At 52.3% G+C, this 20079-nt stretch overlaps 1 pseudogene; it reads left to right on the top strand.

The window, feature by feature from the left end:
• The first annotated feature begins 2845 nt into the window (after positions 1 to 2845).
• Positions 2846 to 20079, top strand: part of LOC143692710 (uncharacterized) — a 75963-nt pseudogene continuing 58729 nt past the window's right edge.

Raw genomic sequence — 20079 nt, 5'->3', positions numbered from 1 at the left:
GCAATGTGCACAGCCTCTCTGCGCTGCCACAAGACCCTTCCTCCCAACAGAGAGTGGCCCAGCTCCCCCCTCACCTCTGTGTGAGGCTGAGCCATGCTCACAAGGGAAGAAGTGAGTTAGGTGAACTCCCACCTTTATCATCAAGAAATCTAATGGGTGTGGCACTCAAGGGGAATAATTTCTAATTATTGAAAAAATTTATTTGGTTTTATTTCTCATGGAACTGGCCTGCATTTAATTTTTCTGAAGTGTATTGAGTTAGCAAGTCTGAAGGTAATGGTGGAAGGCTCCAATGATAAGAGGGGAAAAAAGATTCTTTCTTAAGGCTGGCCTGTGAATCCACTGGAAAAACCCACACTAGCTGTGACTGCTAGTTCTGCAAACCACAAAAACCTTCCCACAACAGGCAGGCATTATTGGTGTTTCTAGTGCACCGTAATACCATCCTGAGGGTTGGGCCCAACCAGCAAGCAGAGGAAGAATGGGAAATTTATCTGTAGTGAGACCTAACGTTGATGGCAAAGAAAGCAACAGGACTTGCATCTCATGACCTTGTCCAATCTGTGGTCAGCTGTGGCCACAGTCCCTGTCCTGGCTGACAGTATGAGTGATTTGGCCACTGTCAAAAAGGAGAAAGAAGAGTAAACTAATGACAGAATGTTGTGATGCCTCAGGGCATCCTTGCAGGATCATCTGTAGCTGTCAGCCACCTACTCTGACACAGAGACAGCACTGACCACCACCGACCAGTTTTCTCTGAAATCTGGTGGGATTTGTTTTCCATTTGGCTTCAGCCTTTCAGCTCCTTTCTATCCTCACCTTTTCCTTCAGGGGTCTTTCCTTTTCCAGTGAAATCCATGTTTGAACCCGTGCCTCTGCCTGGCAGAAGTGCTTGGGTTGGAATTTGGGAACGCTCTCAGAGCAGTCAGCGCCGGGAGCTTGGGCCCAGCCTTTGAACAAGGCCAGGTGGCTCCAATCGCCAGCGCTTGGCACAGAGAGGCAGAGCCGGATGCGTCTGCTGCCGCTGGGGCTGTGTCAACACAACCTGCACCAGCCCAGCCTGGGGCTGCCCCTTTGTGACACGCTCACCATGGTTCTCTCATTTCCATGGCTGCAAAACCCCAGCCCAACTCCATCCCCTTCCATTCCCTTGCCAAGGGCAGCCAGCCCTAAGCCCAGCCTGGCCAGGCCTGAGGCTTTCACACTGTCTAGGATATAGACCCTTTCCAAAGCTACTTTTCAAGGCCTTTATTTCTGTAATTCCCACTCAGTTCTGGGTTGCAGCTTGTTGGTGTGGGATTTTGTTTATTTGTCTTCACATCAAACCAAGTGCTGGGACACAAACAATGGCACCAGGAGGTGGAAGTTAAAGAAGCTTTGCACTTCCCAGTAGATGACCCCGTAATTCAGCTGGCCAATAGCTGTAGGGAACAAATTGACCATCCAAACGTTCCACTTTTGCTCTGCTTCATTTTTCCATGGCTTTATTCCCTGCTTTCTTTATTGCAGAGAAACCCAAGCCCAACATAGACATGATCTGCTTCAAAATATTTCTGATCTTGGCGGTTCCTGACAATTCCAAATTTCTTAGCAGTAATATCACAATAGGCAGGTCATTCTGAAATACACTCCAACAGAAAAGATAAAACTAATCATGCTTGATTTGGCAGAACTAAGCCTGAGCCATGGGACCCGTGGGTCTGATCCCCTTTTCTGCATCTGCAAAATCATTTCTTCAAGTCTTATCTCTCCTATCTATTCAAAGAAGCTTTGCTCTCTGCATTAGATGCCCCCAGTATTCAGTGGGCTGATATGATCAGTGTATCTGTAGGGTGTAAATTTGCCATGCAGAGTTCTCCTTTGTTGCTCAAGGGGTTTCTTCCTGCTTTCTTTCCTGCAGACAGACCCAAAACCAACATTACAACACCTGCCTCAAAACAATTCTCATTTGGACTGTCCCTGAAAATTCAAACCTACCCTCAGAGCGTTTCCCTGTCCCCAGGGACAGGCTCCAAGGCTGGGCTCTCACCTGCATGGAATGAAGAAGAGCTGCTGCCCTTGCCAGCGGCTCCGGGGTCTCGCCATCAGCGCTTTGAATGCAGCTTTTGTACACACTCTGCCTCTCTGAGCCCAGCAGCATTCCCGGGCATCAGCAGAGCTGCTGCAGGCCAACATCCTCCAGGCACAGCTGCAGCAAGGAGATTGCAACAAGGCCTGGCTGCAGAAGTCTCCAGCCTGCAGCAGCCCTTCCCCTGCGGGGAATCATCTTGTGCTGCCATGGGGGAGCAAAGGGGGTGAGGAGCTCTTTGCAGATGAGGGTCTCCTCCATGTGCTGCTGCTCGCTGGGCTGATACAGCTGCTGGTGCCCTCCCCCACAGCTGTACCAGGAGCCTGCCTGGGAAAAATGACACTGCCAGTGCCAGTGCCAGTGCCAGTGCCAGCCACCCATCCCTCCCATGGCCCTGCCCACAGGGCGTCCTGCCCACCAAACTGCTCCAGTCAGGTGATGTCAGACACCATCAAAACACATTCAAACAATGCATTTTCCACATTATGGCAAAATCATGGCCATACAGGCCACATGCTGGAGGCAGACTGCTGTTGGCAGAATGGGGGAAGCCCCAGCAGCTGCTCTCCCCAGGCTGGATGGCCATGGCAGCAGAGGCAAGTCTCTCACTGTTCCCACTGCTGTGGGACCCAGTGCTTTGGACATGTTCCCACTGAACTCAGGCTGCTGCTACAGCAGCACCATGCCTTCACACATTTGATAACAAAGAGTTGGAACGGCACACAGGATTCCCCATGAGCTACAAAAAAAAAAAAAAAAAAAAAAAAAGAGGAGCACATGGAGGAGATCCTCATCTGCAAAGAGCCCCTCACCCCCTTTGCTCCCCCGTGGCAGCGCAAGTGAGGAGGCAAGTGAGTTAGAATAGTTTGCTCCTTTTTAATACAAGCATACCTGGATTTAGGCAGGGACACTGGGCTAATCATACTGGGGCCTGGTTTGTAAGCTTTGTTGTTGCAGTGTGATGCCATTTCCTGTTTCAGCTCCCAGGTGTGGCAATACCTTCTCCCTTCCCCTCCCCCTTGCCTCCTTGCTAAGTGCTGTCAGTCGATCTTAACATTCCAGCAAGGTCTGGTTGGTGCAGTTCAAAAGATGCCCCTCAGCCCTGGGTCATTGGCTCGTCCAAGTGTCATTGTCCCCTGAGCCTTCCCCCCCTCCCACCTGGTTGGTGGCTCACCTACCCCTTCCCCTCCCCCTTTCCCCAGGCTTAAAAAGAGACGGGACCATGCGGTTGGGATTCTGTGGAGCTGTTACCAAGATTCAGACATCTGTGACCCTGGAATAAAACTCTGGATTAAAACCTCTGCAGAATCCATCTCCTTTTCCTCTTCAACTAGCCCGGAGCCTTTCCATCAGAGGTAAACTGAGTTTTACCATGCCTGGACTTGTTCCAAGTGCCTGACTGCAACTTGCAGCCAGCCAAAGGTGAAACACCACAGCTGCTGCCTTTGGCCCAGCAGCCAGGGTCAGACGAGCCCAGGCACATTCCACCTGGTAATATAGGGATAATATTCCAATACTTTGTCTCTAGCAATTCCCACCAGTCTGCAAGCATGTTTCAGCAGAAAGGGGTAGAGAAGACTTTACAGCACATGCAGGAGCAAGTCTGAGCAGGAACTCAAAGTACAAGACAAATACTCCCAAATCGGCGACCCATGGGGAAAGGAAGAAGAAAAGCAGATGAAACAAGTGCCATTGTGGCTGAATTGCCTGCATTTATCCCATGGTCAGAGCTTTCTGTACAAAAGCACCTCAATTCAAACACACAGCTTAAGATCAAGGAATTCAAGTGTTTCAAGAGCATTTAAAGCCTGATTCCTATTACTTTCAAGGAAAGGTAGATGCTAAATTCCTTAAAAACACAAATGTGGGTCTATTTGGGAGTGCATCCTTCAAAAGCAGGAATGGAAGTTTAGAATTGCAGAACTATTTCCACTGGAAAAGACCTTCAAGATCATAGAGTCCTCCCAATAACCTGAGACCACTAACACTGCCAAGGTCACCACCAAAGCATATCCCAGGAAATGTCGTGGGATGGGACATCCTTCTTGTCTCCTTTGTCTCCCCAGGAGCCCCTAGGAAAGAGAAATGCCTACACAGGCTTTATCTTATTCCTTCCCAGCCAGCCTTTCCCTCACTCCTGGGTCTCATTTGCTGCACAGGCTTCACCAGCTCGCTCAGCTCAGAGGAGCTGTCAGAGGAGAAAACGCTGCCTGGTGTGGGGCTGTCTGATCCCTGTCTCATCTTGATTCCATCTGCCCCGCTCCCACCCCCATCAAAGAGACCGAAGGATCCCCCCAACCCCACGGTTCTGCACCAGATCCCGGGCACATTCCCTCCTGCGCTCCTTGGTGGCCCCGGGGAGGCTCCAGAGCCCTCTCTGTGTGCGGTATGGAATATTAATCCAAATATTTCCGGGTGTGGGGTGCCTGGCCTCGTCTGACCCTTGCTGCTGGACCAAAGGCAGCAGCTGTGGTGTTTCACCTCAGAGATACCTTTGGCCGGCTGGGTGCTGCAGCTAGGCACTTGGAACAAATCCAGGCATAGTAGGAACTCAGTTTACCTTTGGTGGAAAAGGTTCAGGTGTTGGTGAAGAGAAAGGAGAGGATTCTATCGTAGAGTTTTAATCCAGAGTTTTATTCCAGGATGGTAGACCTCTGAATCTTGTAACAGCTCCCAATAGAATCCCGACCGCATGGTCTCGTGTCCTTTTAAGCCCCGGGGACAGGGGGAGGGGAAGGGACAGGTGAGGGCCAACCAGGTGGGAGGAGGGGAAGGCTCAAGGGATAAAGACACTTGGACAGGCCAATGAGCCCAGACCTGAGTGGCATCTTTTGAACTTTTGCCAACCACGCGACGCCCTTGCTGGAATGTTAAGATTGATGGACAGCTCTTAGCAGGAGGGCAAAGGGGAAAGGAAAGGTTGGCACACCTGAGGGGTTGGGATAGGTGAAACAGGAAATGGCATCACCCTGCAACAGTGCGGGACAGCTGCTGCAGCACTGCTGCGCCTGTGTGCGAGCAGCGCCCAAGGAGCAGCTGCGCCAGTTCAGAGTCTGAAACGGAATCCTCAGTGCACACAAATGACAACTGGCATTTCAGGGCTGGCAGGAGAAGCTAAATCCATCTGCTCCCTGCCCTTTCTAGCCATGGCCACGCTGATGCAATTGGAAGAATTGCCCCTGCCCAGGAAGATCTCAGGTGCAAGAGAGGAGCAAAACCAGGTGTTTCTGAGGTGCTAGCTGCCAGTGCCTCAGGTTTTCCTTCCAAGTTCTAAGGGGTTTGGACTATTTTTACCATTTCATATTTTCTGTGAGTCCCTGTGAGCGAGTAAGCACCACAAACCCTCTCCCTCAAAGCCTTGAGGTACTGCCAAAACAGAACTTGTTCATGCTCTTTCCTCCTGATGATTTTATAATCCCATGCAGACTCTGATAGCAAACCCGTGCTGTAGAGAAAAGATTGACCTTGGCATCCTGGGGCACTTTCTGGGTGGGTGTTTGAATCTGCTTTTCCAGGCCTTGGGCTGAGCAGGGTGAGGCCGAGGCCTGGGCCCCTCCAGCCGGCGCCGGGAGCCCCTCGGCGAGGGGCGGCCCTGAGGGGCGGCACAGGGGGCATTTCCCCCGAGCGGGCAGGCGGGCGAGCGGTGGGGAAAGGCGCCCTGGGCACAAGGGCAGGCACAAGGGCCCCGGCTCTCTGCAGTGCGGGCGGCCCAGCGCCGATCGCTGCTCCCGGAGCCGCTGCCAGGGCCGGGTGTCCTCCCCGCCGCTGACCCTGCACCTGCAGCGCTGCCTCCGGCTCTGCCGGGCTCCCCGGCACAGACGGCAAGGACGTGGACACGCTGCAGCAGGGGCCCAGCAGGGACACCCAGATGGTGCCAGGGCTGCAGCTCCTCTCCTGCAAGGAAAGGCTGACACAGCTCGGCTTCTTCAGCCTGGGAAAGAGACCCAGCCTTGATCCAGCTGCGGCCTTCCAGTACCTGAGGGCAACACACAAGAAAGTTGGACAGGGACTTAGTATGAGGGCAGGCAAGGACAGGACAAGGGAGAATGGACTCAAATGGAGAGAGTCGGTTTAGGTAAGGGATTCCAAAAAAATACTCTCCTGGAACAGGTTGCTCAGAGATGGTGTGCGTGTCCCATCCCTGACAGTGTTCAAGGCCAGGCTGCATGGAGCTCTAGAGAAGTCGGTCTAGTGCAAGGGGTCCCCAGCCCACAGCAGGGGGGTTGCAGCCATGGGATTTTTCAGATCGCTTCCAAGCCAAACCATGCCACAACTCCATGATTCTGGGATTCTTCCCCTCCTCATCCTCGGGCAGAAAAAGAAACTTGGCCCCAAGTTCCACACTGCAGACCATGTCTTTTGGCAGCCTGCAACTGTGTCAACAGAGGATGAAAAGAGATGACGTTACTGACACAATTTCCCTTTTCTACTTGAAAATTAAATGCTCTGCTCCTGTCCACTCTGGCAAAATTGTCAGAAGAGGAAATTCTTCCCCATGAAATGCTTCGTCTCACACAAAGAAGAAAGAAGCCACAAGCCAACACTCTTCTTTATTGCTACATTGTTTTATTTGGTTACCTTTCTAATAGGAATTACTTTGGGGTGTGATTTGTTTGTTTCTCTCTCTCCTTCCTTGGGGCGCGCGGTGGCTCCTCCGTCGGGTTCGTGGGGGCAACGGAGGAACGGCCGCGAGCTCCGGCGGCTCAGCAGCGGCAGCGGCAGCAGCAGCAGCAGTGGCAGCAGCAGCATTAGCAGCGCTTCTCTCGATCGATTTCCCCCTCGACTTTTCACTCGCTCCTCATCCCCTTCTCCCTCTCACACTCACTCTACTCCCATCTCGTGCTGTCCCGTCCCATCCTGTGCCGTCCGTGTTCCGCCTCTCCCAGCCCGGCTGATGCTGCGTCCCGCAAGGCGCCCCTCGGTGGGGCCACCCCGTGCCCGCCCCCGCCCGGCCCACTGTTGTTCCGCCTCGGCCGGGGTCTCTCCGTCCTGGCTGTGGCGCCGCTGGAAGAGCCACTTGCTCTGGTGCTAGCGGAGCAGCGCGGTCTTTTGGCTGCGCCTGGCACGGGCTCTGGCCCAGCCCCAGCCAAGGCCCCGGCTCCAAACGAAGCCCCTGCCGCGGTGCCACCCGCAGCCGCCCTGCTGCCGCCCGGCTCCCGCCCTGTGGCCAACAGCGTGGCCGGCAGCTGCCCCGCTCCGAGCTCCGCCGCTCACCAGCTCGGCCGCCGGCCCCGAGCCGCCGCAGCCTGGGGCGGCTCGGCAAGCAGCAGCGCGCCGGGCGGGCGGGTGCCCCGGGCAGAAGAGCGGGATCGCGGTGCCGCCCGCACGGGCGGAGAGGCCTCCCCTAGAGCAGCTCTACCGGCAGGGCCCGCTGCTGGGCAGTGGTGGCTGCAGCAGCGTTTACTCCGGGACCCAGCTCGCTGACGGCGCCCCAGTAAGAGACAGGGCCAGGTCAGAGGGTGGCAGCCAGCAAGCGAGTGTCCCAGGAGTGCATCTCGGAGTGGGCGCGGCTGGTGAGTGAGCGGGGCCAGCGGGAGGAGCCGGCGGGGCGTTCCGGGCAGGGCTGAGGCAAGGCCCGGCAGGGCAGCAGCTGGAACGCAGTGAGGGGAGCAAGCGTGGAGTGAGTGGAGGCCGCGCAGCGCCCCGGGCCGGGCCATGGCGAGCCGCAGCAGGGCAGGGGCTGCCCGAGGCATGGCGCAACATCGGCCCCACTGACGGCATCGCGGTCCCCCTGCAGCGCAAGGGCGCCCTTGTGCCCCTGGAGCTGGTGCTGCTATGGATGGTGTCACAGCCTGGCTTCCACGGCGGCGTGTGGCTCCTGGACTGGTTCGAGGTGCCCAAGGGCTTCGTGCTTCGTGCCCGAGGACGTCACGGAGCGTCCGCAGCGCTGTCAGGACCTCTGGTACTTCCTGCACGAGCGGCGGTTCCTGACGGAGCCCGTGGCACGGGGGCTGTTCCACCAGGTGCTGGAGGCCGTGCGGCCCTGCAGCAGCCTCAGTGTCCTGCACAGTCACATCAAGGCCGAGAATGTCCTCGTCGACCTGGCCATGGGCAAGGCGAAGCTCATTGACTTCAGCTGCGGCACGATCCTCCAGGACACGTTCTACACCCAGATGTCAGGTGAGCCCGAAGCTGGTGCCCAGACAGGCAGCAGAGGTTCCCCTTTTGGCTGGCAGAGGGGCAAAAGGGAGGGAAGGAAGGAGGGGGAATCCTTCTCAGCCAGCTGCAGCCAAGTTGCTTTTTGGCTGGGCAGGGGCTGGCTCTTGTGCAACGGGAGCTGGCTGGGAGGGAGGGAGCAGCATGGGCCTGATGAGCTGCACCCATGTCCCATAGGAACACTGGAGTGCAGCCCAGCAGAGTGGATCCTCTTTGGCTGCTACCATTGTGAGATGCAAAGCTGTGTTTCGTGTCAGGTACAAACAGGCGACGTGTGTATTTGTGAATGCAAAATGCGTGGACCCCAACAATGGGAGAGCTGTGAATTCTAATAATAACTGAGGAAAATAAAGCATGGAAAAAGGCCTTTGAACCTATCTTTTGTTTGCAATTAACCCTGGTTGATTTAGGAGCATTGAAATTAAGGTGTTAAGGATGTTGCTTTTTGCTTGCATTTAATCCATAAAAAAGTTCTGCAATAATAACCTTTTGAAGTAGAATTTTAGAATATTACTTGTATCCTTGAAACTATAGCTTTGGAATATATATATAGGAAATATGCTTATCTCACACCTTATTGAAGCAGAGAAAAACAGTTTGAGAAAGGAAGATGACCATCACCTCAAGGATTTATGGTTTCGACCAAAGGGAAGCTGGACATCACTGTTGTTAGATTTATAGTCTCTGCAATTAAAAGGTGGACCCACATCTGGGGAGCTGGACTCCACCAGATGGAATTCATCTTTCTTCTTTTGGAAACTGGACCGCCACCATCTGGGGATACTCCTTTGAAAATACATCCTGAGAAATTCAAATCACAATAGTGTACAGAACTGTGATGTAATAATTTGGAATAAAAATTGCTGATGAGTAAAAAAACTGGAAATAGAAACTGCTGAAAAAGCTGACGAGTGTAATGAGTTAATGTCTTAGTTTGTTCATCAAGTGTCTAAAAAGACTCTAAGAGGGGGAAAAGCCAGTAATAGAAAAAACCGCAAGGATAGACATAACCAGCTAATATGTTGCAAGATGAATATAACGGGCTAATATATTGCAAAATAACTGTCATAAGGCTTAAACCACAAACTGTCAGAAGCTAATATGTTGAAAGGCTAACTAAGCAAATATGTAACTATATGTAGCTATGTGCCTATATATGGTAAAGGCTATTGTAAGACCTCGAGGAAGAGGACTGGAGCCTTCATCCAGACGACCACCAGAAGGCAGAATAAGACCCCCTAGCAACTCCTGGTGCAGACGCAGAGAATGCCAGAAGGACACCCAACAACAACAGATAAAAAGGAGGACTGAACTGCCGAGTGGCGTGGGCCGATGGTGGAGCGGTGACTCCCGGGTGGGTGCAAGCCTTTTGTTGGCTGCACCCAGTGCTGTAATTTGCCTATTATCGCTTGCTCTATCAATTAATAAATTACATTTTATTTGGACTCACTTGTCGGTGGTTGGTTCCTCACCACAACTTGTAACAATGAGTACCCCTATAAATACCTGTAACCTTCAATTATTGGTGTGCAGTTGGAGGGAAAACTTCCCCCACTGTACCCAGCGCTGTATTGCTCATACTTTACCATATTAAATAATAAATTGATTGCTGCTTGAATATTGGCCTAGTCAAGCTTCTTATTCATAACAAAACTTTGTTCCTTTAGCCTGGCTGCAGAGACCCCCAGGGCGTTTTCTGCACCCAGTCCCAGCCCCCAGCACTTGCTGAAGGCACTCCCTGCAAATGTCCTGGAGCTGCCAGGGCCCTGTCCTTGCTGTCACCTGCTGGGGCTGGCCATGGACAGAGCTCCTGGACTTGCATTTCCAGCTGCTGGGCAGCCAAAGCTGAGGGATCTGCAGCTGCCTGCAATAGGAGCCTCTCTCCAGGGGAAATCTCCCTTCCTGTGCCAGCCCGTGGCAATGCTGAATATTCCTCCATTTTTTAGATCTTTTTAAATATTTACCTCAAATAGAAGAAGAAAGGCTCCAGAATAGACACCAAATGTTTAAAAAAGGAATTATTCTCTTTTTCTTTGTTTCTCCAGTCTCCATACTTTCTCTCTACTATTCTTCATTTTCCTAGGAATTTCTCAGCACCCTCTGTCTCCTTTTTCTATCCAACACGCCTTTAAACTTTAAACAGCAGCATTTGAAGTTTCCTGTCCTGGTGTAACATGTGTTTTGGGTTTGGGTATCCCAGGACATGCACTCTTGAAGATTCCAGATTACTTTGTGCTGTTCCTGCTGTCTCCTGGAATGATTTCACCCCAGCCATAGCTGGAACAGTTCATGTAAAAATATTTATTATCCATTTACCACTGTCACTCTGCTCTTGACACGATTCTTTCTTCATCCTTATGGATGGAGAAAATGTGCTCTCTCCAAGGGATAGGAGGGAATAAAAACTGCTCTGGAACTCCAGCCAGAATGTGCCTATGAGGAGGAAAAAATGCCTTCAATATGTTTTTTATCTGTCCAATCTTAGCCAGGCCTGGTGTCTTCTCCCAACCAGTCATTTCAATCCATGAAGACATAAGAGAGGAATATTGACCTCATTTTCTCTACTGTTGAATATGGTGATATTTTTATTTAGCCTTACAAGATAAAAATTAATTAAATTCTTCCTGTGGAGAAGGCACAGGAGAAGAGTGGGATTCATCTGCATAATTTGGGGTGTCTGTAATTTATTCATCTTGATTTAATTATCATCAATTAAAGACAATCTAATCAACAAACTGAATAGAGTTTAGAGTGTGAATCACCTAACAAAGTGCACGTCTGGTTTAGGGTGAAGTAAATCACAGAATGGGTTGGGTTGGAAAAACCCTTCAAGATCATCCAGTTCTCTACAGCCTGAGTGTGATCCAGCTGCCTTGGCACTGAATTTATTGAAACTTTAGTCAACCAATCTATGCATTTACATATTGCTGGTCAACAGGACAGGGAGCCAAGAGGAGCCCCATTCCCTCCTACAGCCCATTGGACACTTTGGGACACCTAAAATAGCTCCAGGAACCAAAGACCAGGCCAAAGTGGTGACTCCACACATCACTTCTGCAGCCGGGGCAGAGGGACCTGGGAGATCACCCAAATCATGGAATTGCAGAATTGCAAAGGTTGGAAAAGGGCTCCAAGTTCATCCAGTCCAACTGTCAACACCATTAAACCCTGTCCTCATCCACATCCCCTTTGAACACTTCCAGGGATGGTGACTCCACCACTACTCTGGGAAGCCTGTTCCAATGCCTGATAATGTAAATTAAAATTCCCAGATTTTAGTGCCTGGAATAATTTTCCCAAGGTTAATTCTGATACCTAAAGATACTGAAATCACATCATCCAGCACTGGGGGTCACGAGCTGTTCACTGTGCCCTGGGATACTTGATGGGGCTCTGGTAAGAGAGGAAAACAGCTGGAAAAGGAATTGTCCAGCCCTTGGTCACTCATTACAGTAATGGCTTGAGGAAGACCTTAAAAAGGAGAAAATGAGGCTCAGGGGAGACCTTATTGCTCTCTACAGCCACTGAAAGGAGGTGAGTGAGGTCAGGGTTGGTTTCTTCTCCCAGGAAAGAAAAGCACATGGAGAAAGGGCCTCAAGCTGTGACATAGCAGGTCCAGGCTGGATCTTATGAAAAATTTCTTCACTGAAAGCATGGTTAGGCATTGGAATGGACTGCCCAGGGAAATGGTGGAGATATCATCCCTCAAGTGCTCAAAAATGAGTAGGCATTGCACTTGGGTTGGTGGATGTGGTGGGATTCATTCAAAAATTGGACCCAATGATCTTGAAGGTCTTTTCCAACCTGAAGGGTTCCATGAAAGCAGAACTGCTGCAAAGCCTCCAGCTCCCTGGCAGGCTGTGCCTCTGTGTGTGGCTGTCTGGGCTGCAAGCACGAGGCGTTGGATGTCTGTTTATTTGTATTATTTATTAAGCAAATTATTTCTGTGCCCAGCATCTGGAAACACGCCATAAATAAAACACAGCAGAGTCTTAAATTTTGCTGCTATTCACAGGCAAATGTCCCTCAGCCCTCCTTGCAATGCCACAATAAACCTCTGTAAATAACATGCCCAGCTTGCTGTCAGTGCCAAAAGACATTGCAGAGCAAATCCAGCCTCCTGCCATCTTCTGGAGGAGAATTGGCAGGAGTCACGGACACCAAAAATGCAGCTGTGCACCTCCAGGAGAAACTGCCTAATGAGGAGAGTGGAGCACAGGAAGAGCAGATCCTCTTACATTTGGGGATTGCCACATGACCTCTAAAGACAATTCTATCTCCAGCTGTCTTCCAAATGGCTTTGAACAAAGCTCCAAGAGGGAATATTTTAGGTAGGGGCGTTTCCCTAAGGAACTAAAATCTGTCATGACACGCAGCACAAAATATAAATCCACACACACTGGATCAGACTGCATTCCAGGTTCAGCCTAAAGTCCAGACTCTTCCACTCTGCACCAGCATTGAATATGTTCTTATGGAGAGACGGCTCTGATTGAATTAAGGTGCCAAGGAGATCATCTACCAAAGTCAAACCCAGGGATTTTATTTAACAATAAATGTTAGGTAGAGAAATTGAAGCAGATTGGAAACAGGAGAGTGAGAAGGAAAGAGAGGGAAAAGTGAGGGTGGGGTGGATTGGGGAAGAGATCAAACAGTGGACAGTACAAGACTTGTCTCCAGCAGTGTCCCATCAGTCCCTCCTCGCCCTGTGCTTCTCTGCACTGGGGTCCCGGTGGTTCTTGTGGAGGTGAGGACCCCAGGCCATCCATCCAGGGTTTACACCTTTCTCCACTCTATTTTAAGGGCATCCAGGGAGGCACTTTCCTAGTTGCCCTGTGAAAGGAGAATGGGTTTGCCTTCATTTACCTGCAATGCTGAGGCCCAAGGAGCATTTCTCAGCTCCCAAACCCCCTCCCTGGGGGCAGGGTGGGGATGCACCCCCACACTGCAGCCCAGGCCTAAAGTCAGCTTGTGTGGAGTGCACGAGGCAGCGCTGTCACCCTTCCTCAGCCGGCTCTGCCTGACCAGGCTGCCTTGCTGTTGGCTTGGGCTGAGGGGCTGGGGCCGGCAGCAGGACCTACCTTTGGCAAGTGTTTGCCTTGGCCACCACCCACCCATCCATGGGCGTGTGCCCAGGGTTGGTCTGTCCCTGCTGCCGGCGGCTCTGGGACCGGCCGCTGCCCCCGGGAGCTGGGCGTGCTCAGGGGAGCCGGCGTCTCTGGGCATCGTCCTGGTGCGGGCCCCGGGCTCACTGCTCTGGCTGCCCCCTGAGGCAGCTGAAGGAGAAAAGGCGGCGCAGGGCCCGCCGGGCCGTCCTGGCCATGGAGCGCCGTGGCCGCGGGGCCGGGGGCTGCGGGGCGGCTGCGCTGCCAGCGGGGCGGGCAGGAACGCTGCGTGCCAGGGGCTGGGCAGGCTCCGGGCAAGCTCCTGCCGGCGGCTCCTGCCCGCAGGGCTTTGCCTGGGCAGGGGCGGCCTGGGCACGGCCGGCCTCCATGCCTGCTTCTTCTGCCTCCTCCGCAGGGTCAGCAGGCAGGGCACAACCCACAGACACATTCGGGTCTTTGAGCAAAGCCCTGCGGAGAGGCTCGCCGTGCCCCTGGTCGCTGAGGTCACTGTCTGGAGATGTAGGCACTGGCTCTAACTCTCGGTCTCGCGGTGGGAGTGACAACGGGCTCTCTACCTCTCTGGCCCTCTGTCTTGCCACTTCTTGCTCCCTCTTCTCCAGGAGCTCTTTCAGCAGAGTTTCCAGGCACGGTGAGTCCTCAGAGTCAGAGCCCAAGTCTGCAAACAGCTCAGGAGACACAGGCTCTGAGCAGTTTTGTGTCTCTGCTGTGACATCTCTGGTCACACAGCAAGAGCTGAGTGGCACCAAGGAGTCTGCAACTGGTTCCAAGGTGGCACCTGATGGATCCCTGAGGCTGTAGCTGGATGTCATGGGGCTTTCTTCATTGCTCATGGAGGAGGAGATGTCTCCAAAGAGCTCTGCATGCATTTTCTCTTCCTCCTGCTTCTCCAGCTCCTCTCTCTTTTTGCTCCTAAGTTGTAGCAAATCCTCAGGCCCCATGCACAGCTGCTTGCGAAGTGCAGCATGCTTGGCTGGCTGACGAGTTGCCCTGTGCTCACAGGAGCCTCCAGAGAAAAGAGAAGCTGAGAAGCCTGAGCTTTCCTCAGGCTCTGATGTGAGGAGGAGCTTGCTGTGGCCCCCGTCCCAGGGATCTCCAGCCAGGGCAGAAGCTTCTGCCTCTACCTCATTCTCCTTCAAGAACAGGGCCAGCCACAAACTCTGCAGGTCGCTGTCCCACTGTCCTGCTGCCTGTGCTTCTGGGAGCTCTTCCTCCTCTCGCTTTTCCTCCAGCCCCTTGACAGGAGTGTCCCAGGGCTGTGAGTTTCCAGAGACAGAACTCTGCTCTGCCAACTGGGCAGAGGAAGGGAGCTCAGAGCACTTTGCTGCCTCTTCTGTGGAGCCTTTGGTTGAGCTGGAAGCACTGGGCAGCTCCTGGGGCTCTGCATCCACCTCTTGGTGGGCGCTTGACTGTTTGTGACTGCAGGTGGACACAATGGACCTGTCTTCTGATGGGTGTGGGCTGAGGCCTCCAAAAAAGTCTTTGTAGATGTGGCCACCATGCCCTTCCTGCACCTCAATGCCCTCCTCTTTCCCAGAGCGCCCCAGGTGCTTCCAGGCCGGCCGGGCCCCAGTGCGGAGCGGCGCGCCACGTGCAGGTGTCACGGGGGGCAGGCGGTGGCCCTGCCTTGCCCCTGACCCCTGCCAGAGCCCTTCCGTTCTGCTCCCCAGGGAAGGCGTTCCCTGGGCTCTGCCTGCAGCCAGAGTGCCCCATGGAGAAGGTGGCACACGCTCTGGCTGGCCCCAGGCCATGGGGCCCACAGCATGGGCTGTGCCTCTGGGAGAGGATCCAGAGGCTGCTGCTGCAGGTGCTGCTGGCAGAGGGGGCAGCTTGGCACTGCCAGTGGACACGCTGGACATTTGACCACTGAGCTGGCCTGGAGGTGCCAGTGTCACCTTAGGGCCGTGGAGAGGTGGCAAGTCCAACACGGACAATCTCTGTGGCCCTGTGACACGGCTGTGGGGCACTGAGCGCCTGCCCTCCTGGCTGCCCCTGCATGTGCAGGACCAGGTGGGGCTCCGTGACCGGATGGGTTTGGGGAACAGAGTGGGCCTGTCCCCAGGGATGGGCGTGATGGTCGTCCAGGTGACCTGAGGTGCCGCCTGTGGCTGCCTGTGGGTCACCTGTGGGAAGCAGGAGGAGGCACAGGATGGAGCTGGCTGTGTGGGCACGGTGTCCTTCATCAAGCCCAGGCCTGGCCCCAAGGCAGGTGCTGGCCACAGCAGCCAGGCCGGGCCGGGTTCCCAGCTGGGCTCGCTGCCTCTGGGCATTGCTGTGCCTGGGCCATCCCAGCGCTGTCCCCTCCGCAGAGCATGGCCTGGTGCCAGGCCTGGCTGTCTCTGCCCCAGGGCTTCCCCCAGGTCCCACTGCAGACTCTCCCTCCATCCCTGTCCCTCACCTGTCGCCGCCGGTACAGCAGTGGCTGCCCCTCACGGGGCTGGCCATGGGCATTCACCTCCTCCTTCTTCCACATTGTGGTGAACACTGGCCACAACTGCCCAGGGGAGCTGCTGCCTCCAGAGAAGCTGCTGCCTCCTCAGAGAGCTGCTCTCCTGGGAGTGGCCGCTGCAGGGATTGGCAGCCCCAAGGCCCATGACATGCACCCGGGTCACAATGGCCTCTGGGCCCGATGTCACTGCGGGTCACAAAGGCCTGGTGGGCATGGCCGCCCTTTCTCCCAGAGACCTGGTGGTTTCCATGCTGATGCCCCTGGGCACAAAGGCCTTTTTAATGCCTTTGCCCCACAACTTTGCCTGCTCTTGTTCCTCTCTCAATGTTCTGCAGCTCTCTCTTGTTCCACCTTGTGTTCCTCTCCTAAACATCCCCAAGGAAGCCCTGAGCCAAAGTGCCAAAGGGCTTTTCCCACCCAGCCCACCCTGGGTCCCAGCCCTCAGCCCTGACCTCTCATAGATCATCAAAAGCTCCATTTGAACTCAAAAGATGGCTACTGTGAAAGGCTATAGAAAGTGTGTTTTTAAAAAAAATACTAATAACAAAGGAGGGCCAAGGAAAATGTCCATTATTTCATAGGGTGGGTGGGGAAGGGTGGAATTATGGTCAGGCATATGCCAGGGGCATCCTGGTATTCTGTGTCAGCCATAGTGTGGCCAGCAGGACCAGGGCTCTGATTGTCCCTCTGTGCTGGGCAGTGGTGAGGTCACACCTCATATCCTGTGCCCAGCTTTGAGTCTCTTTACCCTGCGCCTACATTTAATAAACATTACCATCTCCTTGAGTGGTAAGAAACTCTTGTGTCTTTGTCATAACTATATGGCCTATTGCAGATTAGAGGTAAGGGTACAATTGATTGATAGGTTTTCTTATTAATGGGTCAGAAATAGTGAAATTATATAACATTTAATGCACTGAGTTTGTTGTAGGTGGTTTACATGTTTCATGGATATAATTTGGTTTATCTTTTGTCAGGGCATACAGGATGATTATGAGCAGTGCACACAATAAAGCCAAAACTAACAAAACTACAATTGGATGCAACATTAAATTCAAAATTCCAGTTGGTCTAGGTGGCCATCCAAAAATAGTTTCCCACCAGCAGCTATTCTTTCTTCCCTCTTTCCAGGACATGGTGCATCTTCTCTGCCTGATGATGGGTGGTAATGCGGGTTCTTTGTCTCTTGTGCTCTTGTCCATTTCAGCATGGACTCAGATCATCACATTGCAACAGTTTCTTGCCAATGCCAGATTCACTCCAGCAGTGACAGGCAATGAAACTTTACACAGTGTGCACTTGGATTGTAGCAACTGGTGAGTTGTGAGGGAGCTGAATTGTTCAAGCTGTATCCCATCATTTTGCTAAAACTACAGATACCGCTATTAGAGCGATCAGATGTCTCTCAGGTGGTGTTTTCTGTAAACATAGAATCACACTGAGTTCTCATACAGATACATCCATTTCCAGCATATGCAAGTACAGTTGCTGGGGTTTCAACATGATATTGGCATTTTCTTAAAAATCAAGGCAAATGTCTTAGTTGTTAATAGTATTATTTTCACAAATAAATCCTTGCTGTTCCTGTCCATCAGGCATCAACATCCACAGCTGGCCATTTGCTCCCATTTGGGGCTCACACTTGTATGTTCTAACAGATAGAGGACAGTTCCATTGGGATTCAATCAGCAAAATATTTGGGTATAAGGCATAGAGTATTGTAAAAGAAAAGCTGTGGCTTTACCATCAATGGGACAATAAGTGTCATTAACAAGATGTCACCAAGATTGGAAACCCTTTCAAAGAGAGTGTGATAATCCCAAATTACCTTTAGTTTATCACTGGTCTGGGTGCCCTCATTTCCTTCCCTTTTAATTGCTATTACAGCAGATTGCAACCACATCTGAGGAAGACATGTGGTGCATGGTTTAGAATTTAACTAAAGTTCTGTTTATTATGATTTATGCTTATCAATTGCATAAATAAAGAAGTGAGGATCTTTAGCATGTGGGTCAAGCTGTGTCGATGTGTATTTTGGGTTCTCCTTTGAGAACGATGAGCAATCCAGGAGATCATGTAAAAAGTCAACAACAGGGAATTTACTGAAGAATAAATGGGCAGTAGACAGATAGAAAGGGATAGGAAACAGGAGAGTGAGAAGGAAAAAGGGGGAAGATGGAGGACGGGGTGGGGAAGGAAAGAGTAGGGGTGCACGGGTGTGGGGAAGATCAGGACTGGGGTGGGAAAGAGACCAAACAGAGGACAGTACAAGACTCTTGGCTCCAGCAGTGTCCCATCTGTCCTTGGTGACCCTGTGCTTCTCTGCAATGGGGTCCCGGTGGTTCTTGTGGAGGTGGGGAAACAAGGTCATTCACCTGGGGTTAACATCTTTCTCTGGTCCATGCTGTGGGTATCCAGGAACCGTTTTCCTCTTTGCCATGTGAAGAGAGAATGGGTTTGCCTTAATTTACCTGCAATGCTGAGGCCCAAGGAGCATTTCTAAGCTCCTAAACCCCCCTCCCTGGGAGCAGGATGGGGCTGCACCCCCATAGTGTCACTTAGCAGGTGGGTTGTGTTGTGCTTGTTAGTCCACACAGGTGCTTAGAGGGGTTTTTCTCAGCTGTGGCATGAGGTGGGGGCTTTAATAGAGGCCTCTGGGGAGCAGAATGACCTGGAGTGGGCAAACAGGGGTGTGGCAGGGCAGTTTGTGGGGAAACAGGGGCCTGGCATGGCTCTGAGGGCATGGCGTGGTAGTTTGTGCAGCAGTTACACCGGCAGGGTTGCAGGTTTCCAGGAGTCCCCTGTTCAAAAGGTTTGCTGTGTGTTGCTGTTGGTGTTTTTGTTGTTTGGTTCCAGGGTTTCTGTTAGTAATGGTCCTCACATGATCAAAACCCCTAGTTAGTGCAAATCTGTGTAACCAAATGGAACCCTCCAAAAAGGATGTGTCTGCACAGACTCATTCCTGTGCGGAGTGTTTGAGCTTCTCTGTGGTTTCAGGGGGGCTGAGGACAGAACTTGCCCGAGGTGTGAGTAGGTGGATGATCTTCTCACATTGGTGGCTGACCTTAGAGAGGAAGTTGAAAGAATAAGGAGTATCAGGGAAAGTGAAAGGGAAATAGATCAGTGGATTGCCCTTCCATCCTTGAGGGAAGCCCACCAAGGGTCAGAGGACTCCTCTGCCTTCCACTGTCAGGCAACAGAAGAACTCTTGGTAGATGAAGGGGACTGGAACTGGGTCCCTGCTTGAGGAAAGGGGCCCTTAATAATTATAGTATTAACAAAAAACTCCTTTTATCAATAAGTATTTATAAAAACTCCTCCCAACCCCCATTCCCTAGCCAGGTCCACTTCAGAATAGGTATGAACCCCTGGATCTGGAGCATCAGCCAAATTATTTAGAAGAAAATTATCTGCCTAGTGAGCATCCCAATTATGATTGATCTGTGAGAGGGATTGCCACCTCTAACATCCAAAAGGAAAGAAGGGTAATCATGGTGGGTGACTCCCTTCTGAGGGGAACAGAGGGCCCCATGTGTCGACCAGACCCACCCCACAGAGAGGTCTGCTGCCTCCCTGGGGCCTGGTTATGGGATATTACTGAGAGACTGCCTGGGGTGATTCAGCCCTCTGATTATTACCCACTACTGATACTCCAGGCTGGCAGTGATGAGATTGAAAAGGGGAATGTCAGGACAGTTAAAAGGGACTTTAGGGCACTGGGACAAGTGGTTGATAGGACAGGGACACAGGTAGTCTTTTCCTCAGGCCCTTTGGTGGCTGAGAAAAACGGTGAAAGGAATAGGAGAGCTCACATTATTAACAAGTGGCTCAATGGTTGGTGTCATCAGCAGAATTTTGGATTCATTGATCACGGGGCAACTTTTACAGCACCTGCTCTACTGGAACCAGATGGGATCCATCTCTCTGTTAAGGGCAGAAGATTTTTTGCTCATGAACTGGCAGAACTCGTTGAGAGGGCTTTAAATTAGGTTTGAAGGGGGAAGGGGATGCATCTGGCTGTCTGGAAGCAGGCCCAAGGGTGGCAAGCTTGAGTTAGGGCTGAAATCAGCTGAGGTGCATGTATACCAGTGCACACAGCATGGGTAACAAACAAGAAGAGCTGGAGGCCATGGTGCAGCAGCAAAGCTGTGATGTAATTGGCATCAGGGAAACGTGGTGGGATGACTCACATGGCTGTAGCGCTGCACTGGATGGCTACAAGCTCTTCAGGAGAGACAGGAAAGGGAGAAGAGGTGGAGGGGTGGCCCTTTATATTAGGGAGG

This window comes from Agelaius phoeniceus (assembly GCF_051311805.1).
Source record: "Agelaius phoeniceus isolate bAgePho1 chromosome W unlocalized genomic scaffold, bAgePho1.hap1 SUPER_W_unloc_2, whole genome shotgun sequence".
NCBI classification, from domain to species: Eukaryota; Metazoa; Chordata; class Aves; order Passeriformes; family Icteridae; genus Agelaius; species Agelaius phoeniceus.
The sequence above is the reverse complement of the archived record's forward strand: the minus strand, read 5'-3'. Positions and strand labels throughout refer to the sequence as shown.